Genomic DNA, 16,060 nt, shown 5'->3' with positions numbered 1-16,060 from the left:
ATGCATACAGGAGCTGGGGTCCAGTCCAGAGGTGCAGGGGGTGAGAGGATTCACCAGGGACAGAGTGGGGAGCAGAACAGGCAGATTGACCGAAATACACTGCTGAGGGGAGCAGCGGGCGAGGCAGGAGAGGTCTGCTGCATCATATGCGGGTCAGCTCCCTGGTCTAACTCAAGCTGCAGTGGCTGGCGATAGCTTGGTAGTGCTGAGACTTGAACCCCTGCACCAGGGAGACCCTCAGCATCTTTTTTTTAGCCAGTGTTTTTCTACTGTCCTGCTGACTGGGAAACAGTTCAACAGAGTACATGGGTGTAAGCAGTATGCAGTCTACCTGGATGATCAAGGCTTGGGACAGGGTAGGGGTGTGTGGAACATTCCAGTGAGGAAAACAGCAGTGGGAGAAGGAAGGACTAAGCCCTGGCAGGAGCTCATGATGCCCTCCTCGTGGGTGGGATAATTTTAAAGTCTTACTTTTCAGCCCCTCCCTTGTACTATTCAACTTTTCTTAAAAATAAGATTCGGCGGCTTTGTTTACTTATTTTCTTGGCAATCTGTGTTGTCAAGACAACAAGATCTGTTTGCCCAGAATAGGTTTTTCTGGCGTTCTTAGAGAAGCAAAGTCAAAAAGCAAAGCCAGTGCTTATTTTCATATCTCTAAAGAGAAAATGGATGCCCTGAGTGGGAAGGCTCCTAACGAGAGCGCTGAACATCAAGGAGAGGCCGCGGAGAGGTGCTCTGCTTGTTCTAACTCACTTTTGTAGGGAAGGGCCATCAATGACAGGGGGTTTTGGTCCAGGCTAAGTATATTCATAGCACCATTGGGTATATCTGTGCCAGGACCCAGCACACGACACAAGTGCACGTTTCAATCCACAACAGGTGACAGCAGCATCTATGTCAGGGTCCCAACAAGCTCTCCCAGCCAGCCTAGGTGTGCAGGAGGCAGTACCTTGTAGGTCTGTGTCATCACATCCGGTGGTATTCGCACAACAGCGGTATCTCCTAACACGCATGCCTTAGAAAGAATCGCCGTCGGTAAGCGACACGCTTGTTCTCTCTATGCATATTATTGTATTTAAACCTTAAGCTGAGCTTGTGAGCTAGGTGCTGTTACTATCCCCATCTGACAGCTGATGACACCAAACACAGAGCCATTAAGTCACCAACCCAACCCCATCCCACAGAGCTGGAAATCAGCTAAGCTGGAATTTGGACCACATCTGCCTGATTCCAAAGTCACTGCTTTCAACTACAATGCTGAATGTATTCAAATATTTCGGATGCGGTGCCTAGCCATACTCCAGGATGCATATCGCTTGCCAAAGACATGAGTGAAAAGGTAAAGTATGAAGAAGCCAAGTGCAAGAGCATCCAATAAGCTACAGTCCTCATTGTGGGAGATCCGAGCAAGGACAGGTCAAGGGGGGACAGCGCCGCAGCACTTCAGGATAATTGTTCCAGAAAGAATGAAGCTTGGACTAGGGCTTGGATGGACACTTTCTAACCTTCCTTACATAATTGGCTTCTAGCTTTACATCATGACATGTATATCTAAGTTTCTGTCCTTGTTAGTACAGTGCTCTGACACAGGCAAATTAGTAACACAGACAGGATTGCACACATATAGAATTGTAGGTTTTAACAACCCCAGGAGACATCAACCACGGATCTGTGTTGCTTTCTTTAGTGAAGCGGGGTTGCCAGCCGTCGCCCATGGACGCATCCTGCTTGCCACCTGTATTTATATGGCTTGCCAGCTAAGCCTGGTTTATACATAGTCCAAAGGTTGATGAAAAGCCAAAACCATATTTGGGGATGTGAAAATAATGAAATTCAACTTCCAGTGTCTTTAGATTTTTAATTGAACACAGCCACACCCACTCCTTTACTTTGGTCTCTGGCTGCTAGGCTGGCAAACTGGGTTGGTTACAACAGAAATTAGAGGGCCTGCAGAGCCTAGCGTATTTACTTTTTGGGCCTTTATGGAAAAAGTTGGCTGACCGGGCCTCCCTGGTGGCACAAGGGGTTAAGTCTCGGCACTATGAAGCTATCCGCAGCCACTTTGATCCCCGGCCAGGGAGCTGACCCACAGGGCACAGCAGACCTCTCCTGTCTCGCCCACTGCTCCCCTCAGCGATGTATTTTAGTCAATCCACCTGTTCTGCTCCCCACTCTTTCTCTGGGGAATCCTCTCACCCCCTCCCACTACACCCCGGTTCTTGTATGCATAAATAAATTATAAAAAAAAATTGGCTGACCCCTGTCATGGAGTCATAAATGTCCCCAAATCTCCCTATCAGCCCGTGTATAATACTTTTGGGAGAAAAATACACAATTTTCTGCATCCACCATTCAGAATCGCCTGTGGCTAACATGTTGTGATTCAGATCCATTTATCGGTGAAAGGCACGGACTTCACAGCATCCCTGCTCCCTGTCTCTCACTTTCTGTTCGAACTTCCTTCTTTGGGGTAGACCTCATGAATTTCACCTGCTCTCGCCCCTCTTGGCTTTGCAAACACCCGTATGTCAGCTTATGGCCACTGCCGATGCAGACCTCGGGGGCTCTAGGTCCGCCCACAGTGTGCACCTTCACCGAGTCTGCAACTTTGACTTGTTTTGGGATCTCCTGCTGCACCCCTTGGAACACCCCTCGTGCTTCCCACACAGCAGCACCCGTCACTGTCACTCGCCCACCCCTGAGGGACTCTGTAGGGGAGTCGCGGGTTCTCGTCCCAGCACACCAGGCACGTGCTTGCGCGGGGTGAGGGCGCGGCCTGTCCTCAACCCGGCCCTGGAAGCCCCCTCTGCGCTCGGGATGCCCCCGGCCGCCCGCGGGGTCAGTGAGCTCGTCCCTGGGGGAATTTTCGGGCCGTCGTGACCACCCAAGAGCCGCGGGTCAGCCCGCCCTGGAGGCCCCCCCCGGTGCTGTCACCCAGCCGGAGACTCCACGCGCGCTGAGGGCTCCGGCCAAGTTGGGGGCCGGAGGAGACGCGCCCGGAGGACGCGCGGAGTCACCGGGAGCACCTGAGTCCGGGAGGCCGCGCGGGCGCCCGCGGGCTGGCGCGTGCCGGGGGCGGGGGCTGCGAGGAGCTCGCACCCCAGCCGCCCTGGGCGCGGGGCTGAGCGGCGCGGGGGGCCGGCGAGGGGGCGCGCCCGGACAGGCTGCTGACCCCGAGCCCGGGCATGTCCTCCGCGGGCGGCGGGCGGCTCGGGCGGGAGGCGGCCCGGGCGTCCCGCGGGCTCGGGGAACTTCCCGAGACTCCGACGCCGCCCGCCGTCCCGGCGCCCCGAGAGACAAAGGGGGGGGCGGCGGGTGGGGCGCCCGGGCGGGCCTCTCCCCTCGGGCGGGTGGCGGCTCGGAGGCCCCCGCCGCCCCCGCCCGGGCGCCCCCGCGGCCCCGCGCCCCCTCTGCTCCCGCGCGGCCGGGGGGCAGGGGGCGGGGGCGGGGACCCGGGGGCGCGGCCGGGGGGCGGGGGGCAGGGAACGGGGGCGCGGCCGGGGGCGGGGGGGCAGGGAATTGGGGGCGCGGCCGGGGTCCGGGGTCCGGGGGGCGGGGGCGCGGCCGGGGGCGGGGGCGCGGCCAGGGCCGGGGCGGGGGGCCGGGGCCGGGGGCGGGGCGCGGGCGGCGGGCCGGCGGCCCGGGGCCCGGCTGGCAGCGGCGGCCAATCTGCGCGCAGCCCGCGGCGGCGACGCGCCGGAGGCGGGACCCGCGGGCGGCTCCTCCCGCCCCGCCCGCCGCCCCCCGCCCGCCGGGGCCGCGGAGAGAGGCGCGCGGCCGAGCCCAGCCGAGCCGAGCCGGGGGCGCAGAGCGCGGGCGGCGGCGCCCGGCCCAGGTGAGCGGGCGGGGGCGGGAGCGGGGCGGGGGGGACGCGGCCGCCGCAGCCCCGGGCGCCCCGGCCCAGTCGGGGCGGGGGCCGCTGCCCGGAGGGCGCCGGAGCCGGAGGCCGGCGCGCGGTGCCCTCCGGCGGGGACCCCACGTGCGCCGCCCCGCGCCCCGCCACGTGGGGGCCGCGGCCCCGGGCGCCCCTGCCCCGAGCGCCCCGAGCGGCGGGGGCCTGGGGCGGCCTCCGCGACTGGGCCGCGCCCGGCCGGGGTGGCAGGGGCGGTCCCGGAGTTGGGCGCAGATGTCATCGGGGCGCGGGGCAGCCGGGGCTCCTGGGGCGGCCTAGGCCCACCCCCTCGCGGCTGACAGGTGGGGAGCGGCGGAGCGCGCCGGGAGCTGCGGCCCGACAGACCTGGGGCGTCCCACCCCGCACCCCGCGGGTCCGGGGGCCGAACCCAGGCCCTGCTGGCCGGCGCCCCGGCGGCAGGACCCTGCGCGGCAGTTGAGGGGCCGGGGGACCTTTGCCTCCCCCGCGCCGCCCTCCGCCCCCAGCCCCCTTCTCGCCGCCGAACCCCGCGGGCTCGGTCCTTCTGACCTAAATTCACCTCGGGGCCGCAGCCGGCTGGGAATGCAGAGGCGCCTTCGCCGGCTCCTCCGCCCGACTGGGGACGCGAGGATGCAGGGCCCAACCCCACGAGCTCTGGGTCTCGGTGCGGGGGTGCCAGACGCCCCAGCCTGGCTACCCCGCCGCACCCCCTGCACTGAACAGTTAGGGACGCGGTCACTTGGCGCTGGAGTGGCTGCACCTCAGCCCCTCCTCTCTCCCCAGAAGGCTGGGCGGAGGGATGCTGGAGCTCTGCTGTCGGCGGGAGAGGGACGCCCTGGGCTCGGTGGGACAGGCAGTGTCCACTTCCTTAGAGGCAACTTTTACCTTCTTCAGCCAGAAGTCCCCACAGCCTTGGAGAGGAGAAACTTCATGGACCTAGAGCGGTGCTGTCATTTAGGGCTCCCCCTCTCCTGGCCCTGCCCCAGGGACAGAGGAGAGATAGCTCTCAGTCCCCCTAGGCTCCCCTGTCCTGGGGCAGCAACAACCAGGAGGATTTGGGGGGCGTTAGATCTTTCCTCACAAACCACCCCACAGAAACATGCCCTTTAATAATAAACAGGATGCTGCTAAGCAAGTGCAGCTTCACAGAGAACCTGGCCCCTTCCACACGGCTGCTCATCACCCCTCCTATTTAGGAAGCAGCTATTCCTAGTGAGAGACACAGTATTTTTTTTTTAAGCAATAAAAAAAAATGACAGGCCTCATCTGATGAACCCCTAACTTGGATAATAATAATCACGTTAATAACAATTATCCGATTCTTGCTATGTGCCAGATGCCTTGCTATGCGTTGCATGCATTACGTTGTTTGATGCCATCCAAGATCCTGCAGCGCAGAGATTTTTAATTCCCATTAGAGAGCTAAGATTGAGCCTGGAACAATCCTGCAATGTTGCCAGGAGTTAGCCCCATTTCATAGAAGGACTCAGAGAGGTTAGGTCACTTGCCCGGAGTCACACAGCCAACCCAGGCGTGCCAGACCCTAGAGTCTTTGCACTTGATCATCTGTTCCCGGAGCAGGGACCTCCGTGAGGCTGTCCTCAACTTCTTGATGAGCCCAGATTTGCTTAGTAAACCAGTCCAGGTCCAAGCAGGCACGGTGGTGTTGCAAATGGACCCTGGCTTGTCTTTGCTCCAGGTTGTTAGTGGGCTGGAAACCAAATACATTTGCTAATAGCTATGCAGTAGCTCCCGTCAGGGGCGGTCCCACCTTCCTGGGGAGCTGTTGGGAGAGTGAGGGGGCGACTCTTAGTTGTCAAAATGATGCTGAGCACTCCTGGCTTCTGGTGGGCAGGGACGTCAAATGGCCTGCAGGCAGGTGTGAGGAAGTGTCCTGCCTAACTGCCAGGGGTGCCCCTGTCGAGACACACCCTGAGGAATAAGTTCGATGGAAATGAAAGAAGTAGAGGGCAGTAGGGATTCCCACTGGTGTGAATCCGGGAGGCTCCCTGAGGAGGTGTCGTATGTGCTGAGCCTTAAAGGATGGGTAAAGGAAAAAGGAGATTAGGTGGGAGTATGAGAGGAGGGTAGGACAGGATGACTTAGCAGAGGGAACATTCTGCTGCGTTCCCTCCTGGAGAGCCTCAGTCTGGATCCAAGTCGTGGGGAGGCACCTCTCTCAGGAGGAAGGGAGGGGCTGGGTGGGGCCCACTGACCAGGCCTGTTTTCAAAGCATTTTAACTCGGATTTTAATGGGGGCCACAGAGACCCCTTGTCCCCCCATGAACCCATTTTGTGGAAGGCTTCAGAGAGGCTCAGGGACTTGTTTAGGGTCACTTGCGCGGTCCCCCTGGCATGCCTTCCCGTGGCTGCAGGAAGCAGATGGTCCCCATTTCCTTTGCTGATCCTGGGGACTTGGGGCAAAGGCTGTTTCAGATTTTCCTCTGGGTCAGAGGGCCTCGAAAGGCTGTTTTTCACAGATGTTTTGCTTTCTCAGTAGCTCCTCCCACTGGGGCCCGATTAGGGAGCCGCTCCCTGGATTCAGGGTTCAGGCAGGCCTGGCTCCATGGTCCCCAGTGCTTCCCCTCACTCCTGTGCCTTCTTTCCTGTAACTTGGGGAAACTGCGTTTCCCTTTAGGAATGGGCTTGGGGTCAGTACTTTTTACCTTAATGGACTTTTAAGAATAGGTGACCTTTTGTGTGTGGCTTCTTTCGTCACGACGGCCGTTGTCAAGTTTCATGCATGTTGTAGAATATGCCAGTGCCTCCTTTCTAGGACCGAGTAATATTCCAGCTCACGGAGACCTGCGTTTTGTTTGTCTGTTCATCGGTTAGTGGACACTTGGGTTGTTTCCACTATAAGGACTTCTTAAGGCCATTTTGTCCCTTCCTTTGCCTCCACAACCTTCATTTCGCACAACTCTGGGGATAAGACCTTAGTTTGTCAGTCCATTTGCAGGGAGCAGGTGGTGGAAAAGGTTCTCTTAAATCAGTCGGGGATCAGCTTCCTGCAGCAGGGTCTTCGGAACTCCTTAACTCCCACCGTCCACTCCTCCCGGGAAATCCTCGTGCCCTTCGCAGCCCATCACCTCTGGGTGGACACACGGGTGTTCACACGCGAGCCCAGGGAGAGTCTTGTCTGCGTGCAGTTCCGTTCTTTTCAGTCATGCTGGATAGCTTTATGTAGATAGTTTTATGGGTGTCTCTCCCGCAACAGATCGGCCACCCTGACCCTGTGGGCAGATCCGGGCACAGCTCAGCCTCCTCGCTGCTTTGCCGGGGAAACGGAAATGGAGTAGCAGGAAAACTGAGCTGGGAGGAGGCCTGGAAAAGACCAGCTCCCAGGCCCTGCTGTTTCGTGGCTGGGGAAGGTGGTGTGAGAGGAGGCAGAAAGCCTCTCTTGGGAGGGTTGACTGAGCCAGGTTGTGTGCTGGGCACTGCCACCTAGAAGGTCGGCTCTGCCGCTGCCCGCTTCAGTAGGTCAAGGTGGCTCCACTTTACAGAGGAGGAAAGCCAGGCCTAGGGCCCCTGGCATCTGTGTCCTTTCGGACATACCCTCTAATCTGAGTCTCGGGGTCTCCTCCTACTGGCAAGGGATGGCTGCGGAATCTTATGGAGCGGAATCTACCTCCTCCGGGAGGTTATGACGTGGAAATAATTTCTGAATGACTTTGCGCTCTGCAAAATAAGATGCTGATGATTTATTTTCTTTCTTCCCTCATTGGCTCTTGTCTTCAACCCAGCCCCAAAGCAGGGCCCGTTTGCACTCAAGTGAGCACTTTGACTCTGGCGGGAAGACCGCTGGCATTCTGTGCTGGGGGATGCTAATGACCAAAATGGGGAAGGAATTCTTTTAGTCGCCAGTGTTTTTAGTTTCAGTCTCGGAGTCGTAGTGTTGCCGCTGAATTTTTCCCTTCAATTATGAAACATTTTAGCAGGGGGAAAGCCAAAGTTTTGTTTTGTTTGCCTGGCTTGGAGTTTTGGAAGGCTGGAAGCAGGCCCAGGAGGTGAGGGACACAGGGCAGAGCAGGGCACTGCAACCCTCATGATCTTTCACTGAACCCACACTTTTTGGGGGTCTAGTGGCAAATCAAACCCTAGAAGAACTGATGAATGCTGGGATTTGGTCCCAGCCCCCAAGGACCCCCAGAGAGTGGTCTGTGAACTGGTGGGGGGGAGCACCCAGGAAAAGAGAAACACTTCTAGCATTGTTTCCTTTTGAAAAGAAGAGAAAGAAAATTCCAAGATACTGTGGTGCCCCCACCCCCATCCCATCCCGAAAGCTGCTGAGCAACTATTTTTATGTTGTCTCTTTTTATCCCATGGGCTTCTGTAAATAGTTGAGAGATGGCAGTTGCAGAGATAAAAATGCTAATTCCAACCTGGAGAGGAGAGCTGGTCCCCTAAGAAATGGGTGGGGTGCTCAGGGAGGCGGCCTGGCCAGGAGGTCGGAAGTGAGTAGGCGGGAGGGCACTGTGGGTGGTGCCCTGTGGGTGGTGCCCGAGATGTCTCTGCCGGAGAAGTTTAAATGGGGAACCGTGGCTTGGGCTGGGGGCAGGGTGTGGAGGAAAGGACACCTCTTCTAGGTTTTTTGAGATACACCCCCTGGATGTTGCCCCTGTGGTCTCTGGAAGAAACATTTTTCTTTAGTTTGATGGGGGCAGGGGAGAGAGGGGACAGTTCTCCCAACTTCTGGGTCTGAGCCTGGGGTACAGAGTCCCAGTCCCTCCCTGCCCAGCTGGGGTTGCTTTGCGCTGAGGACCGAGGACTGGGGAAGGAGGGCGCTAGATTTAGCAACACCTCCAAACCGGCAGAGAAGAGGAGGGAGCAGGGCCGTGGGTGGGCAAGGCACGGATGCCTGTGGATTCCTAGCTGGCCCCTTCTCCCACATGCCAAGCTGCTGCGTGTTGGGCTGCAAGGCTTTTTCTTTTCAGTACAAATTGAAGTTCCGGTGGTTGCGCGGCCTTCCTGCAGTTCAGTGAGAGACTGAGAGGGACTCAGTGGGAGAAGAGGAAGGCAGGGAGCCCCTCTCCAGAGATGCCCCAGCCCCACCTGCAGACTTCTGCCACTGGGGCCATCAGCCCACACCTGGCTCTAGACACCTGCCTGTTTCATCGTTCCCCCCGGACTGCCATGTTGACTCTTATTGACCCCATTATGGCCTCAGATCTTCCAGACTGTCCTGAGAGGTCACATTGCCTCCCTGGGTTCCAGTCCCAGTGCCCTGATTGTGATGCCCCATAAGAGTGCCCGTGTGTTCTCATGACTCGAGCATGCAAGGATGTGAAATTAGATGCCCACTTTTAGGTTTTGCAACAAGTGCTTCATATGGACAGTAGTCAGTGGGGAAGAGGACGAGAGTCAAGTTAGCTTTTTGGGCATAAATTAGAGCCAGTTGAGGGGCTTGAACTTGACAACCCCTGAAGTGCTTTTTTGGCCAGGGCTTCTGTTTCTGGAGCATTCAGTGTGTGCAGGGGCCTGTGCTGAGTGAGGTTGGTATGGTGATCCACAAGGCCCCATGACTAAAATGGGATGTGCCCTGGGCACCATGACCCCCCTTTCTGGGAGCCTTTGATTTCACACCTGTTTCCTCCCAAAGCACTGTGTGATTGTGGGCAGTCTCACAGGCTCTCTGGGCCTCAGTTTCCCAACCTGTGAAACAAGCATGGTAATATTGCCTAACTCACGAGATTGTCGTGACATTGAATGAAGTGACACACACCGAGCGGCTGGCTCCTGGTGAGCACCAAAGGAGCAGGCTCCCTTACTGCCTCTGGCACTCACCTGGCTGCTGACCAGTGCAGAGATTTTTGTGTTAAGTGTTGGTCAGTTTCTTCCCTTCACCCTGTTCACTCGCCCACGTCCTCCCCATCCTTGATTTTTTTTTTCATTGAGATAAAAAAAACACAGACTTTGGACATACTGGTTTCTACTGAGTTGATTGTCAGTGAAAGTTGTCCAGATGGCCAGGAACTTGTAGCTGCAGCAGTTTGACTTCATTGGGAACTTTAAGGTGTAGGGAACTGGTCATCTGGCAGGAGCTTAGTGGAGAAACTTTTCTGTATACCTACTCTGTGTCATCTGTCAGTCAGGACCCTTGCTTGTAAGTGACAGAAAAACAAGTGTAAACTAACTTAAGCAAAAATGGGGGTTTATTGGCTCATGTAGTTAAACATTCTTTGTCTATATGGGCTTCAGGCATGGCTGGATCCAGGTTACAGACAGTATTTCCAACCTCAGTTCTTTCCCATCTGGTGCTTCTTTTCTCTCTCTGTCCCTAAATAAGACCACAAGCTGAGTACCATGCTTTTGGGGTGAAGCATCTTTGTTGACTGTACTCTAAGATAAGATACATAAAGATGATAAAAGGCATAAAGACAGTCACTTTATTCTAAGGTAGGAGTCTCCCTGACCCTGGTAACTCTGGAAGTACAACTTTATTGCTCCAAGTTTCACAGAAAAAGACATTCTTTCTTCTCAGATGCACATTTGACCAGGATTGAATTATATGGGAACCCCTGAAGCTGATGGTGTGGTCAGTTGCACAGAGTCAACTTTGACAGAGGATGGTTTCCCAGACATTCAGACTGCTGTTATCAGACTAAAGGGACATAGATTGGAGGGCAACTAGAGAAAGCTTCTGACCTTCCAAGCAGCCTTGGGATGAGTGAAATAAACAGCCACCTCTAGCTCATGCTTATTGAGTATCAACAGTGTTCTAGAAAGTTCTTGGTCATGAAGTTCAGCAGTAAACAAGAAAGACAAAGCCACCCCTCTCCCAAGTTGAATATGTCACCTGAGAACCGTCATTTACCACCTTTTTTGCTGTAGGGCTGTGATGGGACCGGTCTGTGCATTTGAAAATTCGGAGCTGCCTTGCCTGCCATCTGCAAAGGGACACCTTTGGCTTGTCAGTGCTGTGCCCCACTCTCTGCCTCCATGTTCTGTGGTGCTTTCCCTCATGTGGGTCAGTCTCTGTCCAATTTCTCCCTTTTTATGAGGACACCAGTCATGTTAGATAAGAACCCCTCTGAATTTTAACTTGGAGGCCTCTGTACAGGCCCTGTCCCTAAATAAGACCACAATCTGAGGTAGCAGGGATTAGGATTCCTACATATCTCTCTTTTAAGTGTACGGGGGTCATACAGTTCAGCCCATTCCAGGAGCTGAGTACCCATGGCTTTGTCCTGGGCAGCCCCTTCTGCCCTCCATCAGCTTCCTACAGAGCTCTTGTGCCTCGGCCCCTGCCACCTCCCCTGTGTACACACACACACACACACACACACACACACACACACACACACACACGCTCTAGACTCAGGGGCCTCCCACCTCTTTCCTGCCACAGGGCTTCTCAGAACTGTCTCCTTTACCTGGAACAGTTCCTGTCCCCTCAATACCTACTTACCCTGGAGGTCCCAGCCTAAATATAATTTCCCCCAGACAGGTCTTCCTTGGCCACCAGCTCTAAAGCAGGTTCCTCTGGTCACCTCATCTCAACTTGCTTTCTGCCCCCTCTGTGCTGAGAGTCACTGTGTGCAGACTTTTAAGGAGACATCACTTCTGTTCTATTTATTCTGCTCACTTGTTCATGCTGTTTTGTTCATGGTAGCTCCACAGTTGAAAGAACGAATGGGTGAGTGAGTTTCTGTGAGGACCTCCCTGGGCCTCAGTTTCCCCATTTAAGAGAGGATGCCAAGCTTGTTATCCCAGGGAGAACATTGTCCCGGCCTTGATGGGCAGATGCTGCAGCTATTTTAGGCCCCTCATTGGCCCCATGCTGCCCGGGGCTCGGTGACCTTGGGGCCTGAGTAGGGTGTGCGTCTCAGGTGGGGGCGGTCCCTGTGTGGTGGCTCCCGGGCGGCTCTGCATTTGGTGAGCAGACGCAGGTTGGAAACGGCCCCCAGGAAGTGGCAACACATTTCCTAGAGGCCGTGCCATTTGGCTTCCTGGCAGAGGAAGGAGCCTGCCCTTCATCCTGGCCCAAAGCCCAGCCCAGGTCCATCTGCTCCGGCAAAGTCTGGTTGCTCTGTTGCGCTGGCCTGTGAGACCAGAGGGGAGCTTGGAGTGATGGGGGAGTTTGGTGGGGGTTTAGGGTGGCTGAGGGGGGCCTAGGGAAGGGCCCAGGACAAGCAGGAGGCTCAGGGAAGAGAACTCTAGGCATTTGGTCAAACCCAAGTGGCTTTGCCAAAAGGTCCTCTGTCCTGCCTGCTGTCTTGCACTGGATTCAACGACCCTGGCCTGGTCATTCATGCTTGGTGCTCCGCAAGTGCTCCCTGGGATGTTACTTCCTGCTGTTTTGCAAACCGTTGTCTTTTTGTATTTTTTTTTCTCCTGGGGAGCATGTGGGTGACTTTCATCAGATCCTCACAGAGCCTGTGACCCTCAAACCGTTCCGAACTCTGGTAGCTTCTGTGGCAGGTCTTGCTTCAGGCAGGATGGCTGTGGCCTGGCTTGCCAGTGCTGGCCTCAGGCCAGGGGCCCCTTGGGGCACTGATGTCCATGTCCTGTGGGGCTCTGTTTCCTGAGACCTGGACACTTGCCCCCCCAGCACAGAGCCCCAACTTCTGTGTCAGTCGGGTCATTTCTCCTCTCTTTTCTCCCCCAGACCTCATGGACCAATGCCCGAGCCAGACGCCAGCTTGTGACGGAGACTGATAAAAAGGCAGCCTTGTTGGTGGGTAGGGAGGGGGCAGGAGCCTTGGTGTCCTTGGTCTGGAGGGGAGATCGATAAGCAATTGTTTTTCTCTTGGCAAGAAGAAAACATTCTCCATTAACATTCTCAAGTGCTGCCAGACTAGTTTTCTTTTCAGGAACTCTCCAAGCCCTGTCAGAATCTCTGGGAGGGGGATGGCCCGCTGCACCAGATCAGGCCCCCACCGCCAGGGCTATGGAGCAAGAGCAGGCCTGGCCGGCTGGAACCTAGCCTGGCAGGTAGCAGATAGTCAACAGGTATCTGTTGAAAGAATAGCTTTTTGGGCACCTAACCATGTCCAGACGTGCTGTCAAGTGCTTATTAGTCATTTCATCCTCGAGACTCTCGTGTTGTAGATGAGAAGAGGAGTCCTGACAGGTTAGCTCACCTGTCAGCGACAGGCAGGGTGCGGAAGAGTCCAGCTGCGGCACCTCAGGGGCCCTGTTCTTCCTCTTCTGGGAGATCAGGATTATAAAAAGGATGCGTCTGAAGTAGTAGCAGATGGGGCCACTGAGAACACTGAACTGGGATTATATTCTTTTTTTTTTTTTTAAGATTTATTTTATTTATTTATGCATATAAGAACTGGGGTACAGGCCAGAGGTGCGGGGGTGAGAGGATTCACCAGAGGCAGAGTGGGGAGCAGAACAGGCGGATCCACACTGCTGAGGGGAGCAGCAGGCGAACAGGAGAGGTCTGCCGTGCCTTGTGGGTCACCTCCCTGGCGGGGATCGAACTCATGCTACAGTGGCTGCGGATAGCTTCATAGTGCTAAGACTTAACCCCATGTGCCACCAGGGAGGCCCTGGGATTATAGTCTTTCATTGTTCGGGATGCCAAGACCAAATATGCTAAGGGTGGAATGGAGGAAGAGAATTTAGAACCAATTACTCCTCCTATCCCACCTCTGGCCCCATATTCTCCCATAGCACTCTGGCTACCTCTACCCTCACAGTTAGTTATTTTCTTTCACAAATTCCCTTACAAATAGTTACTATCTGTACATGATGCAAAAGTAAAAGCAAATAGAGTGAGGCCCTAAGCCCCTCCTGCCTTGGCCCTGCCCTGGCTAACTGGTTGTTTTCCCTTGAGACCATTGTTAGATTGTTTTAAGGACCTTTCCAGAAAGACATCATGTGTGCAATGGTGTGTACACCTGTGGCCTCTCTGCTTCTGCACCCACACACACAAGCACAGCTTTGGTTTTGCCCAATTAACGGTGTATTTTGGAGATTGTCTAGAGCCTCCTCCTGGGATCCATGTAACTCACTCTATTTACTCCTCCTCTGTGGCTGATCATTTCAAACCATGCTGCCACAACGGTCTCGTGCGTCATGATCTACATGTATGAGGCTATTGGGCAAATGAACAGGCACAGAATTGGTAAGTCAAAGCAGGTGTGTTTGGAGTTTTCTTAGGTATCGTTAACTTTCCCTTCATAAGGATAGTACTGATTTCTAGACTCCTCACAGCCTAAATAGTGCTGTTAGTACATTTTTTTTGGGGTTTTCTCCCTTCTGATGAAAGTTAGAAAAGGTGGTATTTCATTCTACTTTTACTACTACTATTTTCTTAATTTTAGTAAAATATACATAAAAATTCACCATTTAATTATTTTTAGGTGTACAATTCAATGGCTTTCACAGCATTTGTGCAGTGATCACCATGATCCATTTCTTGAACTTTTTCATCACCCCAAATAGAAACTGTATCCCTTAAGCAATGCTCCCCTGTCTCCCTCTCATTGGTAACCTCTGTTCTAGTTTCCTGTCTCTGAATTTGCCAGATAGCTATCTCAGATATGAAAATAATGTAGTATTTGCCTGTTAATATCTGGCTTACCACTTAGCATAATTTTTTCAGGGTGCACCTATGTTGTAGCAGGTGTCAGAATTTTGTTCCTTTTTAATGGCTGAATAATATTCCGCTATACAGAAAAACCACATTCTGTTTATGCACTGATGGACGTTTGGGTTATTTCCACTATTTAGATATTGAGCACAATGCTGTGCTCAATATGAACATGGGTATATCAATATCTGAATCTCTGCTTTCAATTCTTTGGGGTCTAAAACTAGGAAAGGAATTGTGGGGTCACCTGGTAATTCTACATTAATTTCTTGAGGAACCACCAAGCCATTTCCCTATAGTTTGGATTTTGTACTTCTCTTACTATAACCGAGGCTGAGCCTCTTATCACATGATTGGATGTGATTCTTTGTTCTTTATGGTGAACTTCATGTGCATCAGCTGTGTCCAGGTCCGGACTGGGATGCTGTGGCTATTTCCATGATGCCTTTCCTGTTGGTCTTTCCTGGTTCCACGAGAGCAGGGATCCAATGTATCTACGTCATTGTCTAGATTGCCCGACATAGAAGCTGTTCCATAAATACCCTTTGCAGAACTGTCCCAAGAGAGCGAGTGGCATTTCTCTGACCCTCAGCTAGTTCTTCCAGTGAGCCCTGGCTTTCTGCTCCCATCTGCATCTCCCTTCTTAACCCCGCCCCCCGCCACCCAGTGTCATCAAGAGATAGCATTTTATTCATTCATTAACTTGTCTACTCAGCACCGTTTCCCTGGTGCCTTCGTGATGTGGGTGATCAACGTGGAGCTACCAACCATCTGCGTCACAGATGTGCCCCCTGAATTCCAGTGGCACCTGTGACATTTGTTCAGCAGGATTTGTCAAACACATTAGGCAAAGGTTAATATTCTGTCTCAGAGACGGAAGGAATCGATTACAGCAGCATGTCAACCTTCTCCTTTTATTCACATAAAATTAGCATTAAAAATTAGACAGTTCAGCAGCACTGAGTACATTCATAATGCTTTGTAACCATTACCTCTCTCTAGTTCGAGAACATGTTCATCATCCCAGGAGGAGCCCCTACACCCACTCACAGTCACTGCCATTTCCCCAACACCTCCCCAGTCCTTGGAAACCACAAATCTACTTTCCATCTCTGAATTTGCCTATTCTAGAAGTTTCATGTGAGCAGACACACACGTGTCCTTTTTGATCTGGCATTCTTTACTTAGCATGGCAATATTGAGGTTCACTCGGCTTGCCGTGGGTGTGAGAGCTTTGTGCCTTTGACGAATCCTATTGTGTTGTGTGGACAGACCACGTTCTCCTTCTCTGTCCCCTGTGGAGGCATGTGGCGGTGGTGTTTACCCTTCCGACCATCACAGTGCGGTTTGGGGCAAGGCTAGGAGCAGAATTGGTAAGATGGTAATTGGCTAGGTAAGATGGTAATTCTGTGTTGTTCGAGACAACACCAAGCTGGTTGATATCAACCCCATGTTTGCTGTCCCCCCACTGACTGCTGTCAGGCTGAGGGTAGCCTAGGAGGAGGCTCTACACCAGAATGGGGCTGAGCTTGGGGAACATTGTCTGTGCCCAGCCTGGCTCCTTGGATCACACAGCTGCCTGGCTCCCGCGCCCTCCGCCCTGTCCTTCCAGTGATCTGTGACCCCCGTGTCTCAGCCAAGAC

The 16,060-nt window shown here is 54.2% G+C and overlaps 1 protein-coding gene across 7 annotated transcripts in view; it reads left to right on the top strand.

Annotated features, from left to right (window-relative positions):
* Positions 1–3,795: 3,795 nt before the first annotated feature.
* Positions 3,796–16,060, top strand: part of CAMKK2 (calcium/calmodulin dependent protein kinase kinase 2) — a 37,539-nt gene continuing 25,274 nt past the window's right edge. For 5 of the 7 annotated variants that reach the window (XM_037511207.2, XM_037511205.2, XM_037511206.2 and 2 more), the window contains exon 1: positions 11,999–12,548. The gene's annotated coding sequence lies outside the window, so the exon portion shown is untranslated. Of the gene's footprint in view, positions 3,836–11,998; positions 12,549–16,060 lie in introns of those variants that run through there. The other 2 variants (XM_054695361.1, XM_037511204.2) reach the window with 2 other exon arrangements.

The sequence above is a fragment of the Talpa occidentalis genome, unplaced genomic scaffold (assembly GCF_014898055.3).
Source record: "Talpa occidentalis isolate TD23 unplaced genomic scaffold, MPIMG_talOcc4v2.1 talOcc4.14, whole genome shotgun sequence".
Taxonomy (NCBI): Eukaryota; Metazoa; Chordata; class Mammalia; order Eulipotyphla; family Talpidae; genus Talpa; species Talpa occidentalis.
This window is presented reverse-complemented; position numbering and strand designations above follow the sequence as displayed.